General features: G+C 39.6%; 1 protein-coding gene across 3 annotated transcripts in view; it reads right to left on the bottom strand.

Moving 5' to 3' along the window:
* arhgef25a (Rho guanine nucleotide exchange factor (GEF) 25a) overlaps positions 1-16,417 on the bottom strand; it is a 46,796-nt gene that overhangs the window by 17,987 nt on the left and 12,392 nt on the right. The window lies entirely within an intron of this gene.

Raw genomic sequence — 16,417 nt, 5'->3', positions numbered from 1 at the left:
CTAGAGATTCTTAGAGCTGTCAATCAATGCCAGCACCTCATAGATTACAACACCTGGGTTCTGAGAGTGCGACAGTCAACACACAGGCACCAGACGTCCGCCTGAGTCATCGCTCCCAACACAACACCATGCTTATCTCCTTTATTCTCTATCTCTCATTCATTGCCTTCCCCACTTCAGCTCATGCTCGACTTGTATATTACATTTCACATACTCAGAGGAAATGGACACTCTTCCCATCAACTATCAGGACCTGGGCTGCACCCAGGCACTCAGCTGTGCAGAGCGATAGACCTGTGAGACAGTGAGGCACTTAGAACCTGGAGCATATGACCGGAAACCATTTAACGGTCTCCTGATGAACAACTACAGAAACATATTACGAGGCAACATTTATGATCTTGTTGTATACTTGTCAGCAGTGATTCTCAATAAAAGACATAACTTTTGAACCTGACTTTTTGCCTCCAATCTTGGCTTTCACTTATTTATCATTATATTTCATCCTGTTAGCCCTAGGCTGTTTAATGTGTAGTAGTTTGTGCTGCTTCTGATTAATAAATCCTGGCACTTGGCTGTTATCTCTTTCTCCTGTCCTCCCTCTTTACTTCCTCTTCATCTTGACTGCATCCCTTTGACAACATGCCCACACCATATTTTTTACTGCACCACCTCTTTTGCACTCTAACCCGCTCTTCCCCTCTCTGCACTGCAGTGTTTTTTTAGGTTTTGGCTGGGTCCTCCTGTACTGTGATCAGGACACATTGCTCTCTCCTCTGATGCAATGCCCTGCTCTGCCCCAAAGCTGCTGAGGCCAGCAAAAGCTTGACAGTGACACAGGAGCAAATAAAAAACATACTTAGAAAAACTCTCTTCTCTTCTCTAGTGGTGACTTTGACAGTACTACTTAAGCAACTGAACCTTCAACCTTGAAACATCCTCTGAAATGTATCAAGTTGATACAGTTTTTCCTCTGAATAACGAACAGCATAATAGGGACAGGCTGATGGGGAGAGGAGGGATGATTAATGATTTAAGCAAGCAGTAAATGCAGCACAAATTCCAGATGAAGCTAAAAAGCTTCAGTGAGAATAGAGAAGAGACTTTGAAAAGAAGAAGAGATGGAGGGTGATTAGGGCACATGCTGCCTTTTAAATATACTCGAGAGCATATTAAACAATTCAGAAACATGACCACGTATGCAGAAGCCCAACCGTTGTCATCATTTTGTGTTAGATGTGAGTGTAACTGCGTGCATTAACTTTTAGACACAGTAAGATAAGTGGATAGATATTTCCTGTCCTCCTACTGACCTAGTTCATGAAGACACACGTGTACACACTCCTGTGATTCGAGGAGCATAGAAGAAAATAAGCAGTAGTCACAGCCAAGCGACACATAAACAAGCCATCAGGGTTGATCTCCTGCATCAGCACTCTCAGCCAGACTATGTAGCCAATTTTTCCTCAGTGTAAAGCATCAAAGCAGTCGCAGAAAAACAGTCCTGAATAGATGACGCTGGCATTAATCCTGTTGTCTATGGAACAATGTGAGGGATTCAGACACTTTACCTGATGAGAGCTTATGAAATGGCCCTCAGTGATAGATAGATCTTAACGGTCAAAATCAGGTCAACATGAGTAGAGCGATGTACGTCAAGTGGCAAAGGTTGTGCATTTACGCCATAGCTTCTGCTTTCATTTCACACAAGGTTTCAATCAGTGCTGCAGCTACTTTGCACTGAATCTTTTGTTTAAAAAAAAAGAAGGATCCATCGGCATGAGAAGGCAGTCTCACCGCAGACACAAGTTTTTCCCTCAGCTGCTGCAGCAACAGGCTCCTGACAGTGTGCAATTGGAACCATGTTTGTGGTTATTGGGCCTGAAAACTCCGGCCACTCCTCCAGAAGCATTCAGAGAGAGACTGGCCAAGTTCCTGGCATCATCTGCCTTTATTTCTCTTTAGCTCTGGGGAACCGTAATTAACATGAAATTATGGAGACACTGTAATCATGATTGTCTTATTTCATTTTTGAAACTATCAAAATCAAAGAGGCAGAGAGAGATATTTTGACTTCTATTGTCTACTGTGGGTCAAGCTCTAAACTCTAATTTCCAATAATGCAAAATGTCTTTCATTAGACTCTGCCTGCCTAGTAAATGCCTACAGCTCCGCGTCCCAAGTTTGTAATACAGGTATTTGGTTTAAAATTATAATCATAATTGTAATTACAATTGTAATTGTTATTATTATTATTATTATTATTATTATTAGTATCATTGTTATTATTATTATTATTATTATTATTATTATTATTATTTTTCTCAAGTCCAGTTGCAGATTTCTTTAAAAAAGCTGAAAAGCTTCCATCATGTAAAAGCAAATAGATTGAATATCAAAGTGCAACATTTAAGTGCTATAAATCACTAGTATTTAAATTCAAATTAAGGTCTTCAGTTGCTTATGATTCAAATCTGTATGGCCGTTTTTTGCTTTCTTACCTTAACCTACACCACTCCTCCATAAGTGTGTGTGTCTGATTGATACCTACTTAATGACGTGACAAATTGTAACCTTTAATTCTCCCACGCTGTGTTTGGAGTAAACATTATTGATCACTAGTGAGTCAGAACAAAATCAGTCCTTGTCAGCATGGCAAAAAATGAGAGCTGCTGCCTCTTAATCAGTGTTTGTGTCTATAACACAGTGTCTAACAATTGGATTGAATTTTGTATGTCATCATCATCATCATAATGATGATGACCGGCTCACTCTACAATATCCCACTAATAACACAGATGATTAGTTTAGCAACAAATAGTGATTTAAAACCCTATTCTTATATATAAATAGCCGCCAGAGTCTATTATGTGTCTGGTTATACAGAAGTAGCAGACCACAGAATAATGTGATTGACCAACAAGAATCAAGGATTAAACCACGCCATGAAATAAATGTATTATAACTGCACAGAACAATGTTTTCATTATGAGAACAGAGTTTTGATGATTAGGAAGAAAGAGAATTTATTAAAAGGTTGGTATGAATCTGGATATTTTGCGCTGCCAAAGCATACAGCGATGACAAAAACACACACAGGTGTTCATTTTTCTGTAACTCTTGCAGTACTCTTTGTAAGAAGCAGCAGATGAGCAAAGACTTGATCTTTCCATTGAGGCTTTCATCAAGTAGCCTGGCACAGAATATTTACTCTGCTCATTATGATCTGTCCAAGAATTTAGCTTGACATATGTCCTGTCATGTAGGCTGAATCACAGATGACTGAATGGCAGTGGTGGGGGAAGTTCTGATGCTTTTACTTAAGTAAAAACAGCAATACAGCAGTGTAAAAATACTCAATTAAAATACTTACAACTAAAAGCCTTCAAACGTTTACTTACTGTAGGAAAATCTTCAAAAGTAGCCTTTTAGCATTAAAATATACAGAAAGGCCCATTTCAAAATATTCTTTTTTATATTATTGGATTGTAATTGTTGTTGCATTAAAGACAGGGTTGAAGATTATTTCCAGTATACACTCTTCATCTATATTGTTTGAAATGGTCTTTGTACCCTGACACCAATAAATAACTTGTGGGCTCTGAAAAATAAGCAAAAAAGGTGAGTCGTTGTAGTTGCTCTATTCCTGTAAAATTGTCACACCAATCACTGCCTCACGGTTTGCTTGGTAAGAGACAATGAAATGGCTTCTTGCCACGTGGCGCGTACTCTACCCCTCCCGAGTACAAGCCTGAGCTCTATGTACGTTGTCACCGCCTGCTAACAGTAGGCCAGTTATTATTGTTAGGTGTTTGCTTACCGGTGAATGAGACGTGAAGTGCAATTGAGGCCCTTTCTCCGCTCTGCTCTGAGGCAGCGATGCTTATGCACGTCTGTGTGTGGTGTGTCTGTGCTAGCTTTACAGCATTGCCAACCCTGCTTTTAATGTGTACATCACGTTAATGTTGCAGCTTGCCATTGTTGCACCTTGGAGCTAATACTTCATAGCACTTACATGACCTTGTGTCTACATGGCACTGTGTTTCAGTGTGTGTGTGTGTGTGTGTGTGTGTGTGTGTGTGTGTGTGTGTGTGTGTGTGTGTGTGTGTGTGTGTGTGCGTGTGTGTGTGTGTGTGTGTGTGTGAATACTGTTGATAATCACTATGATTATCTGGGCACGAACACACACACACACACACTCTCCAAAAGACGAAAAGTGAGAGAGTGGCTCACACTTCTGTTTAGGGGTAAACAAGCATGCCATTAGGTAAGCCTGAGGTGACTGAAAGCAGAGCAAATTAAAACAGATTGTGATTCCATATGGCAGCTGCGGCAGTGCCAGTCAGGAGGCCTGTGAGGAGAGCTGGAGACCGAGGTGTAGAGACTGCTGGGCCGTGGGTGCATGGGTGCATGGGGGCTTGGAGCCTCTCCTCCTGGCCCCAGTCTGCCCAAGAGCTCTTATCCTCTCACCTCTGGGCTCTGGGCTCTTGTGTTTTTAAAAGAGGTTGTAAACAAGGTCACTTCTCTGAACTGCAAATGGCCAAAACTACCGTGTATACCTAAACGCGCCAGATGTGAATTTATGGTAAGAATTCTTTGAACTTCCTGAACTTAATTTCTGCAAATGTGGCATTACACACAATAATGTCTTTAGAACACATTTAGACATACTCAAGGGCGTAACACACATTGATGGATGGCCTGCTTGGTTTGCTGAGAGCTCCACAGCCTTAGTTCTTTAGGTACAAATGAGTTTTGCACCACTTGTGTTGCAAGAAGTGTTGCAAAAGTCGAAGCACGCAGATTCAACACTTTGTGATGCAAGAGAGCACACCTGTGAAGTTGCAGTGACAGATTTGAGAGGTTGTAATCACAGAGTTGTGGTTGCGATGATAGGAAATGGACTTGAGTAAAAAAAATTAAAATGAGTTGATGTATTACAAGTTAGCAGCTGTCATTGTATTTATGTAAATGTGAAACTACACGTGTGAAAAAAAATCTTTGACGTCACATTCAGAAAAAGGGCTGTGTGAATACTTTTTACAAGTGCAAATTTTAACATACAAGTTCAGATTTTTGCTCTGCAAGTTCTCACATTGTATTCTACAAGTGCTCACATTAAATCTTTAAGCTCTCGCATTTTGCACCATATTTACTTTCCTAGAATAGCATGCACTTGGGGCCATCATAACTACCATACGCAACTGGACATATTGTTCATGTGGGTTGTGTGTTGAAACCACGAAAATCAAAGTGTAGGTCTCATGCTGATCTGGTACACTGTGTCTTGATCTGTGGATGTAAAGATGCCCTGGTACATTTATTCTCAGTCAGACTTAATGGGCTTTCCAGACACATATTGTCATTCTTTTCCATTTATCTACACCTCTCCCGACTCTTATTGCCATAGCAACAAAACCCAGAAGTGAAAGAGAGTGGGGAACAGCCGGACAAAAGATTAGCCATCAGCAATACATGAAATTAACCTACACATGTGGGCACATACACACATGCCTGTCTGTGGCAAACACAACAAGTGGAATAATTAGCAAAAGATTTACATGACTATTTATGCAGCAGCTCTGTCCTTACAAGCAGGGTGGAAGGCATTCACTTATCCAGTAGAGGTTGGGTGTAGAGGTTACACTGGAACATTTACCCAGCGGTTCCTCAAGTCTCTTGGGATCACAGGTTCCAAGCTAAAGAAGGCTCTTACAGTAAAGACCTGGCTGAAGAAGGAGAACAACGGGCTATCTGGTTCTGGCTCAGAAGAAAGATCAAGGTGTGGGGAAAGCAAGGATCCGAGGGCTGGCTGCAGGGGGCAGTAGGAAGACCCCTGGTCTACCACGTTGAGATGTTCCGGGATTAAAGGAGCAAAACATCAGTGAAGGGTGACTCTCGGCTGACGACACTGCAGCCGGCACAATGGCACAGTTGGATGTGCCTCAGGCAGAAATGCCCTGCAGGTGGACCCACCCACGTCCAGTAACACAACACTAAATGTTTTAATGCCGTATTTGTAAAACAATGCTGTGCAACAATGGGTGCCTTTGAAAAGCTAATTCCAAATTCAGGAAAACCATCTGCACCTGTCAGCATTTCAAATCCCGCATTTGGAGTAAAAGCCTTTCATATGGCTAAGAGGGTGTCTTATGAATACTCAAAATCCATTTGTTACCCATCATATTTATGGTCGTATTATTTTTGCTGCTTCATTGACTTAGGAAGTTGCACAAATAGAAAAAAGATGATTGGGAAGATTTTCAAAGGGGGGCATTTTCATTCATTAGATAGTGTCCAGTAAAGATGGAACAGGAGACATAAGGAGAGAGGGATAAAAGTACAGAAGGACATCAGGAGAGAGCGATAAAAGTACTTTTAAAAAAGTACACAAGTATAAAAGCAAAATAAAAGTACTTTGACTTTGACTTTGAGAGACAAAGACATTTTTTGCCAGCAGTTATTTGTAGTTTTTTGTTTTAACATTTAGGCCACCAAGACTGATTTTAAGCCTTAAAGTATTAGCCAAAATAAATTAGCTGCTGGCTATCTTTGATCTAAGAGCTGTGTATCTGTGTATAAATCTATACCTGCTGACAACTGACAATCAATAGTGTCTACTGACAAAGAAGAGGAGGACAGATCAATCTTGGTTTGCTAACAAAGACAATGGGACCAAATAATGTAGCTGTATTCATGTAGCTTAATGAGTTAAGCTCTTTTACCTCGTCCAGAAACTATTCACCATTCACACACAATCATTAAGTGTGGCTGAGGCTGCCGAATGAGGCAGACAAACAGACGCAAATGGCACAGCATCGGGAGCGATTTGGTTTTTACTGTCTTGCCCAAGAACACTTTGACATGGGACTGCAGGGATCCAACCACCAACCTTCAGATTGGTAGACGAGCACTCTACCACCTTAGCCGTAACAGCCCACAAGACACAGGTTTCTGCTGAAATTAACAAAAGCCAAGAAGCTAGGTCAGCTATGTTCTAGTCTTGATTTACCTAGAATTAAGTCTTAATTTAGTAATAATTAGGATACTAAAACTTGTACAACTTGTCTCTGGTTACAGAGACACAACCAAGAGGGTGAATTCAGGTCAAGTCAAAACAACAGTAATTCTCGAAATTACAGTGGAACCAAAGGGTAGAGGGCTTCCTTCAACATACTGGTTGGGCCCTGACATCCACTGTTTTAACTGTAATTTTGATTAGGAACAGTGTAGCCTCTACCAGACATCACAGGCAGTTGTTCTCAGGATTAGTAAATATAGAATCAGCATTCTCAGCTCCTCCTGAATTGGAGTCAAACCTCAAGCTCACTTCTTCAACACAACTCTGCATCGTTTTCAATATTGTCACTTTCCGTTGTTTGCTTTTCTTTGTGCACTGTTTTCTGAAAGTTTCTCAGCGAGGCCTCTATCAAGTGTTCCCTGGGGAGAACTGCGGAGGAGAACAGCCAGAATCAGAGTAGCCTGGGGGGTCACTGAGGAAATTGCTGTAGTTAACCTGTTTACAGCACAGTTAGAATTTGACAGAAAACAAGAGCGAGTGAGCACAACAAGAGTAATACTTGTTTTAATAGATTAAGAAAAATGTAATTGATACCCCTAAAGACTGCAGAGGTGAAAATAGCAACATGGTCTGAAAGTGAGGGGGTAGAATCACAAGGGGAAATGGCTCGTCATCCCCCACTACGCTGTAGGAGAATTCTTTCTAAACAAGGTATGGAATGCACTCCTGTGTTTCATAATTTGTTCCCTCATTCTTTTCTCCAGCACATTTACAAACAGAGCCCAGAGGAAGAGAAAAAAGAGAGGGGGAAAAAGTGGAAATAAGTCAGGGCAAGGCCGTTCAGTAGAGCAAACGAAAGGAGGATGAACTGTGAATAAAGGAGATGGTGAAAGGAAAAGGGAAGAAAATATAATTAATAACCGTCTGACTGGCTGTATGCCGACTAGTCTGAGACAGAGAGAGATAGAAAGAGAGGGAGAGAGAAAGAGAGAGCACAAGAGAGAGAGAGCTATGGGAGAGATGAACAAAGGGAAGAGAAGCAGAATGAGAGAGATGCCCCAGGAATGATCTTAATGCTTCACTTGTTGTTCACATTCCAAATCAGTAAATCATGCAACATTCAGCCCAAATAATTTAGACATTGTAATATCTTCATCCAGCTGGAAGAGTGGGAGCACTGGTTTGCTATACAAGTTTGCCTATCCTTTCTCTCTCTCTCTCTCTGTCCTTTTCTCTGCTGAATGTGCAATTGAGAGAAACATAATGGAGGAGGTCAGTAGCACAGCAGAGACGAGACAGGGGGTTGGGTAGGAGGGCAAGAGGAGATGACGAGGTGGAGGGTGGGTTGGGTTACAAAGTTTAAAAATATCTTAGACTGCTGAACACAAGTCTGGGCCACAGCAGTCCAACAGCATACCTTCAATTTTGGCTATTTTTGTTGCTTTTTCCATAATGTCTGAGGTCTGCCTTATAAGCCGATGACAAAGACGGTTCTCCAGCTGAGACATTAAAAAACACCCCAGTTCTGTCACGACAGTTTTCCCCTCACGTTTGCCAACAGGGCTGCTTTCTGTCAAAAACACACTTAAATTAATACAAAAATTACACAGACAATTATATGTCTCAGGGAAACTGGGGATCAAATTCCTGCATCTGAAAACAAGCACACAGCTAACGTGCCCTTGAGCAAGACACTGAACCCCACCACTTCCAGGGGCTGTAACACATCATGCACTCTGACTAGTCTGAGAAGGAGGGCAAGGGGACAAAAAGGATTTTCCCACAGTGAGCAAGTATTTTATTTTAAATTGCCTGGAAATTGTAGCAAATTAGCTGTGTGTTGAGGCTGAACATTGTCAACTAGCTGTACAAGTACAACTGGTGGACAAAATAAAAGGAAGACTTTATTACATTATTTTTTGCAATTTAATGTGATATAAAACAACTAGTCATTTCACAGAATTTATCACAAAGTATTTTGATAATCAATCTGCTTTTCTTGTTGCTTTTCCTTGTCTTTTGTGAAAGCTAACTCAGTAGAGGCAGGTTTTTGAGAAAGAAACAAGCATTTTGGGCAAGAGAAATTGTGATGAGCATTTTTACTTACTATTTTATTTACTATTTTCTGAAATTTCCGACTAAACAATCAAAGTAATTATAGTTTTTTTTCAATTGCTAAACGACAGTGGGCACAATTGGAGTCACATGTGCAAAACGTTAACCACAGTCTTTGCAGCAGCAGTTCATGTCGACCAAACTCTAGTTAGATTTTCCTTGCTTGAACACAGTTTTCAAAACTCTACACACTTATCCCATGGCTTCAACCACAACGTGCACAACACTGTGGATTTACAGCACTTTGTTCAAATGCTGACACACTGCTGTCAAAACTGTTAACCACACACTCAAAACAGACTAGATTTTAGTCTGGTGCCTATCAAACACTGCTGATTGGAATTTTAGCAGAAAGCCTGAGCAGGTGTCTGGTTTTAGACTAGTTATTGAACACATACACTAGTTATATGGAGAAATCTCAGAAAGCCTTTTTTATAAGAATTACAAACCATTATACACTGTACTGTATGAGGAAAAACAGGTAAAAGAGCAAAGATACCAATATGTCCAGACAAACTGTAAAGATGAAACTTTATTATTTTCTGTATTGGTGTTTGACGCTAGTGTTGAACTGAGTCAGTTTTGAGACGTGTGTTAAGTGTTGTGTTGTTTGGAATGTGTTTTGCAGGTGACGTGAAGTGTTCAGCTCAGGTGACTGTTGGTATTGCAGACTGTAGTTAGCGTTTTGCACAGTTGTGTAGCCCTAGTTGTGCCCACTGTGCAATCAACAACTGTATTTACATTTTTTTTTACAGTTGCTAGGATACATTTCTCAATACTTAGGTCCCTTTTCAAAACTCTTAACACAGTTCTCTTAACCAACTTTCAGCTGTGCACAGCAGTTAATTTCACATTCAAATTACACCAAAACTACCCCTAAAACCTGAATCAACTCCTTTTCCCGTTTCTTGTTTTTTCCACCCTCCCCGATTACCTCAAAAAGTTCCTTAATGTGATCACATGCATGTGATGCATGTGTTGTCTTTGACCAGGTCTGTGACCACACTTTGTGTATTATAACACACAGTCCTGAACTACACACACACACATGCTCAGGATCTATACATGCACTAATGGAGAGATGTCTACGGACTGAGCTAATGCCAGCCCCTAAAAGTAAGTGCACTGAACACATTTTCCTGCATAAGACACAACAATCTGACATAAAGTCACATGTTTGCCATTCAAAATGATACTACATGAGCTAATTGGCTAATTACATGTGCCACCTGGCCAAACACCTCAATGGTTAATTGTCAACACTCCAATCAGGTTGTTAGCACTATGAAAAGATTCCTTCCTCGTCACCGTGTTTTGGCCAAGTCAAAACCCGCCTCATCCACAAAGATGAAAATGCGGGGTGTTTGCCTGCCATCAATCACAATGACTCTCTAAAATAAATCAACAAGGCAACATGAGAGTTAGGCAATTGCAGTAGTATACATTACCAAAAATGTATGTCTTTGTCCATGTTTGGTTTTGGTTTAAATAAAAGTTCTGTATTTTACAGTATTGTGATCTTACCTGGACACATTGGTTTCTGAGTTGCCTGACATGTTCTGAGTTCCTCTCAAAATTCATCCTGACCTGATGTTTTTTCAGGACTCTAGAAATAGTTTTTATGCTTTCATTGTGAATATTCTCAAAAGTTACGTTGTCTGCCAAGACTTGAATGTCACGAATCTCACTGAATGTTATGCCATTACTTCTGATGACCATATCAACAATGGCAGTTTCCTGCACATCAGTGAACATCCTACATCTCCCACTTGTGTGAGGTAGCTGTTGAGTCCTAAGCAGAAAAGCAAAGGCAATTGCACACAAGTGGGTTTGCAGGCTTTGCTCTATTTACAGTACTTCTGTAATGTGCAGCTCAGTCAGATGCAATCCAGAATACAAGTTACAGCAAATTGCTCTCTTAGTCAGTTTTGTATTATGATGTTGTTTTGAAATTAATTTAATAGTTTTTTAAAACAGTATGTAAGTGCAAATTGGCCTGTAGGTACAGTACTCAGAGTTTTGGCGGTTGGAGTGTTGAAGTGAGAAAAAAGTGAATGTCATTTGAAAGATGTAGTCATTGAACACATTTTGTGCCAAAGCAATTATAAGTTTTCCACAGTTTAGCCCACATATACTTCTGTTCTGCTCACTGTGTGAAGAGTTTTGAAAAAGGGACCCAAGTATTGAGAAATGCTTCCTAACAACTATAAAAAATGGTTTCCAGCTCCGATTTATCATGACAACTTCACAATGTAATGTTTGCTGAATTCTTTTAACCATTTAAATATACATTATATGTATGCGTGTGTGTGCGTGCATGTGTTTATGGGTGTGTGTGCATGCGTGCGTGCGTGCATGCATGTGTGTGTCATTGCTAGGGGGGATCCTTGTCCTAGCTCATTGCATGCATAAATCCAAACTAGTCCCCAACATTCACAAATAAACACACTTAGGCATGTACAGGACGCCCATATAAAGACACACTGCATGTAGAAAGCAGCATGTAGCCTTTCCCTTTTTTACAGGGACATAAAATAAGGAGAAAGAGAAAGAAAGAAAGAAAGAAAGACAGAAAGACAGAAGGTGATGCAAGTAATAAGATGGAGATTTCTGGAGGAAGAGATGGATTTTCGGGTCCACCGATGGAACAATTATTTTAGTTGCCACTTAGTATGCTACTGCAGCCAACTTATCTTTAACCTAAACTCCCAGACAGAGGGCAAGCTGCCTCTGCTCCCATGTGATACAAAATACTTTTGACAAACTACGGTAAATCTACAGTACTCTTTATATATATAAAGGCATACAAAATGTGTCTAACCTTATATGTTTTGAAAATGTATTTGATACTATTATAGACTCTTTTAAATCTCTTTCAAGAAATCTGTTTATTCAAACACATTTTTAATTATTGCAAATGCATGCCAAAACAATTTGAGATGCATTTCTGAAGTCCACTGTCTTATTCAATTCTATATCTTGTTCCTATAAGCAGCTTATAAAGGGCGTTTAAAATATATTGTCTTTTAAACATTCAGGTTATATGCTTTTTTAGACCACATTTCAAACATAGGAATACGGTGCACATCATTCTAACATGGCCTTATATGCATTTTTAAAGGGATTCTGAAGAGCTCGTTTCCATATATGCTAATGATCTGCCTTGTATAATTATGATTTTTCCTACATCCCATCCACATCTTTCTTTTGTTTCCTTTTTCTCTCTGTCTGTGTCCAATTTATCTCAGGGTGCATCCCAAACATCATGAGGTGTGTGGGAGGCAGTGCTGCAGTAAATATGCAATATAGAATGGATTATGTTGTCTTAGACTGTACATATGATGTTTAACATTACCAATTATCTAAAAGGGAGACATCGTCAGCTGACTGTTCACACTTTTTATATAAATTTCTTCCATTGTTCTATTCTATTCTAATGTTGCTATGTGATCCTATAAAGAGAAACACATTTATTCAATACCTTGCTGCATGTGTTATTATCAGGATATTCTAGATATTACGAGCAAAACTTGCTTTATATTCACACATTAATTACATTTCCCAAAAGACAACCCTCCTACCAGACCTGATTAGGTGAATCCACAGGTTGCATTTCCTCCCTATTGCCTGTGGATACAATTGACTGAGGAAAATATCAAATAATGGCACATGATGTATTTTCAAATGGTTTGTCAACTGTATTTGGTATTTAGCAGCCCTTACTAATTGCCCCCTGCAGCCAATCTGCTAATGTGCTGTGGAGAGCAGCGAAAACATCAGACCTAAAATGATACATGCTTTTCTTTTTCATTATTCTCATCTCATCACCTGTGCATTGTTCTGAGTTTCTCTATCCTGTTGCGTACTGCTGAGATTAATAAAACCAACCCTCCCCTTACCCTTGCATTCATATTTATATGTTGTCGAATTTCCTCTGACTCTTTTGTCATGTAATCAGTCCTGTAACAAACCCGCAACATGCACATTGCAGAACAACAAACTTCTACACACAATCACACATTTCAAGCTCAGCTAAGCACTTTGTTTTGCCTGTTACATTACACATTGATTATGAAGTAAAAAAAGATGTGTAGTAGGATATTCTGACAATATGAGTCCACAGAAAGCCATTGATTTGCCTATTTTTCTGACGCAGTGAAGTCCTTTTTCTACATAAAATTGAATTGGCTAGATGCAGGACTGATGGTCATCTTGTGCAAATCATTTAATCCCAGTGACAGCAGCTGAGATTTTTTATAACTTTGGTTATTTATTTGCTGATAGCTTCATGTGAGTTTGTTGATCTGAGTGTGCTAGTGAATGCAGCCGTATGCCAGATACACATATGGTGTGGCATAATGGCATACAGCAGTGTGTGTCATCATCCAGTGCACAAGTAAGGGTTATTATGCCTAAGTAGGGAATGAATCATGCAGTACACTATCATTTCCTCTTGTGTCAGTGGAGTGGCTTTTTTAGGATCAATGAATTGTGCAGATGCATAGTAAACCGTTTTTTCCAGTACAACAGAGTGATACAGTCTGTTACTGAGATGAAAATATCTAGAAAGACAAATGTCTTTCTTTGTTTCTGAGGTCATATTCAACCTCAACTTTATTTGTGTCCCCGAAGGCTGATTGGGTGTGCAGCAAGTATAAACACATCCAAGACACATAAATAAATACAAGTTCTACACTCATTCCAACAAGAACACAAACATAGCTGTATGATGACAACTAAATACCGGTGCAAGTTGCATGAATAGCAATGTCAAAGTAACCTAGACAGGGTAGGAAAAAGTGCATATCAGCCTGCAAAATTGACAGCGTTTCTGATATCCTCAACACATAGTCAGCTGACTAGAATATATATCCAACCATGGAATAAAGAAAGAAAAAAAAAGAAAGAAAGAGAAAAAGAAAGAGGACGAATGAGGTAGCCAAGTGATCAACAAAGACTCCACCCCTTACCCCTATTTAATAAAGAAATGGCTGCAGGTATAAAGTTGTACATGTACCTATTACTCCTTACAGATGGAAATTTTAGAAGGGAGCCAGACAGCAAGGACTGAAATTCAGAGAATAAGGGGTGGGAACTGTCAGAGCGAGCAGCATTAGGTTTCCTGACTACCTGTCCATGGAACAGATCTAATAATGTGCACTGTTGGGCACCCATTATCTTGCTGCTCATCTTCACAACTCTGTTTAGTGCAGTTTTGGACTTGATGTTAAGATTTCTGAACCAACAGAGAAGGGAGAGATTCAATTTGAGATCTGTAGAACAGAATCATTGTCGACATGAAACTTGGACGATTTCCTCAGGCACTACAGGCGGCCATTTTTGTATAACATTAGACATCTGGCATCTAAAACCAAGCCATTATTAAGTATTTTGACCCTAATCATCCTAGCTTGGAAAAAGCAGTCAGCTAGTGTTTTGTTAATAAATAAAAAAACTCAAACAGAAACATCATTTGATACTGTGACATGCTTGACCTGCAAAAACATTGTGTTGGGACTGCCAGGAGTGCTAAGGACCTTGGCTGGAGAGGTCAGACCTGCATTGTTTAGTGTTTTTCCTGTAACCACCACAACAGAAACAACAGGGTCCTGGATGTCAGTTTACTTACTGATGCAGAAAGACATAGTGAGTTTGAAAAGTCCATTGTATCAGATAAAAAAGTCAGTAAAGAGACAGAGTTCTAAAGAGATCAGACAATAAAAAAGAGAAAGAGGAAGTGCTATAAAAAAAGTCCAACACAGTTGGGTAGCGGATGTTCCAATGAGAAATAATGGAACAATAAAAAAAAAAAAGTGTTAAAAAAGTTTTAAAAATTAAGAGACTACTCTAGTTTTATAATGTGATTTCTCCAGTGGTGGTACAGCGCTTGAAATTTCTCTTGCTCAGATTGTAAAATCAGAGCAAGAGGTTTTCTGCTTCTAACTGTAAAATATAAAACATCTCATCTTGCCATGTTGGACCGCAAACAGCATCCATCCACAAGGTTGTTCAAACAAACCCAAGGCTATTGGATTGTTGGCATAATGCTCTTACTATATGTTTTATTGGGATGTCTTTTCATAGCCTGAAATGTTGTATTCTTCCAATCCCTTACATGTTTACACACAGTGGCAACTGGTCATTGGGGGGGGGGGGGTCAACAGAAAGCTGTTCAAACAAATGTTATGTTATTTTTAATTAATTATTAATAATAATTGTGAATTATTAATATTATAATTATAGTAATTATATTATTATTATAATCTATAATGTTCTGCGTTCTATGAATATAACATCTTTTAAATTGCATATCATTTGTGGAAGGATTTTATTTCATGTTTATTGGTCTGCCTCTGCCTTGTTGCTTCAGATTGCCTTCTCCCGTGAGCGCAGTAAGCTAGGGTAGCCTGAATGTGTGACAGTGGGGCTAGCCCCTCACAAACAATGCAATGTGCACTGTACGTGGGAAATTATTAATAAGTATGCTCAGTGTAGTGTGTTTAATGTAGATTACACAAATTGTATGCCCAGTGGGACTGACAGCTTGTGGCCCCACAACAGCATTATTTCATATTTTAAACATGATTGGCTAACCTCTGTCACTAAAAGTGTTTTGTGAAGCCATGCGGTTTGTTGACATGTTAACAGAGTGAGATACAGAGTATTGTAGTTTTACTGGTATGTAGCCCATCTTTTGAAATGGTTGGTGCCCCACCAATTTTATACATATAAAAAGCCAATTTTTTATTCATCATGATCTAAGCGTGCGTCTATTCTCTATGATAATATAGTAGAGGTGTAATGGGTGGCTGCAGCCTGTGGAAAGAGAGAATATCCATTACATAAGAGATTAAACTGAAGGAATCTCAGGTATGTATCCAACACTAATAATATGGAAGCCTACTTCTTGAGGCCCCCCATATGCAGGGCCCAAGTAGGTATAGGTCCACTGTTTATCCCTTTGATGTAGGCTAAAAAGGTGACACACAGCGTGGCACCGCAACACAATTTCATATAGTACAATTAGTCACCGCCATTGTTTAAACTTAGCTTTAAAGCCCCAGTGACAAGAGGTTGTATGTGTGCAAAAGACAGCAACAGGGAATGAGAGAAAAGATAGAAATATTTTAGATATTCACTCCTCTCAGCCAAATATTTTAGTGAGTCCCGACTTTTGTATAAACTCTAAAAAAGCAGTACCGGCCTTGTTGTTAATACATATCATGTCACCCGCTGCTTTTACTCAACCACATAATTCTACTGGACTGCTGCTATTGCTGC

The sequence above is a fragment of the Etheostoma cragini genome, chromosome 7, assembly GCF_013103735.1.
Source record: "Etheostoma cragini isolate CJK2018 chromosome 7, CSU_Ecrag_1.0, whole genome shotgun sequence".
NCBI lineage: Eukaryota > Metazoa > Chordata > Actinopteri > Perciformes > Percidae > Etheostoma > Etheostoma cragini.
The sequence above is the reverse complement of the archived record's forward strand: the minus strand, read 5'-3'. Positions and strand labels throughout refer to the sequence as shown.